Below are 867 nucleotides of genomic sequence, written 5' to 3'. Positions count from 1 at the left end.
TTCAGCCGTTTTCAATGACAACTCGGCGCGCTAACGTCCCGATGCCCGATCGACACTTTGTTGCTCCACAATAAACAAAGTGAAACTAGCGCTAGGCCTAGAAGAACGGAAACAGAAAGCTACGGGCGGACGGACATGCGCAAACTGCGTTTTCGTCTCTCTCCCCGTTCGGTGTTTTCCGTGCGTAAAAAAGTATCGCAATTTGCGATCGAGAGCGGTCCAGCGGAGGAAGGAGGAAAGTAGCGGGAAAAGCTAGATGAAGTGGAGTTTCCGCTATTTAGCGGAAAAGTGGCAGCTATGAGTAAGGAAAATTCTGCAGGGGGTCTGGGACCCCCAGCAGAGTCCAGGGACAGCGTCCCGGTGGGTGTACAGGGGGCAAAGCCCCCCCCCCCCGAAGAAATTGAAATTTAGTGCTTTTAGAGGGTTAAAAATGGCATTTGGGAGCCCGTTTGAAGAGATTGCCTACAGCCCATAACATTTATTTTTTCACCAACATTTTGTCTTGTTTGATTTTTTCACCTGCATATCTTTTCATTGCTGGCAATGTTTAAAAGCAGGTTCCCCTTTCATTGCTACTATAATTCAATTAATTTGTCGTCGCACCATTGATAGCAGGCAAACCTGGGATTAATGAATAGATGAACCTTAAAAAAAAAAACAGTTGCGCAGCGTATGCCCACATTTTCTCCCGGCTCACGCCCTTTATATATGGCATGCGCGCAGGCCCTATATAAAGGGCGTGAGAAGCGCGCAGGCCCTACATAAAGGGCGTGAACCGGGCTACCCGGGAAGCGCGCAGGCCCTATATATAGGGCTGACCCTTTTCAATGGAAAATTCTAGTGTTCCTTATATGGAAAATGACGTAG

General features: G+C 48.1%; 1 protein-coding gene across 1 annotated transcript in view; it reads right to left on the bottom strand.

Moving 5' to 3' along the window:
• The window catches only part of LOC101857730 (60S ribosomal protein L13a), a gene marked incomplete in the record, with an annotated part of 40,056 nt that overhangs the window by 25,099 nt on the left and 14,090 nt on the right, over window positions 1-867 (bottom strand).

The sequence above is a fragment of the Aplysia californica genome, unplaced genomic scaffold, assembly GCF_000002075.1.
Source record: "Aplysia californica isolate F4 #8 unplaced genomic scaffold, AplCal3.0 scaffold00325, whole genome shotgun sequence".
NCBI classification, from domain to species: Eukaryota; Metazoa; Mollusca; class Gastropoda; order Aplysiida; family Aplysiidae; genus Aplysia; species Aplysia californica.
Note: the sequence above shows the minus strand (reverse complement) of the source record. Positions and strands in the feature narration are given on the sequence as shown.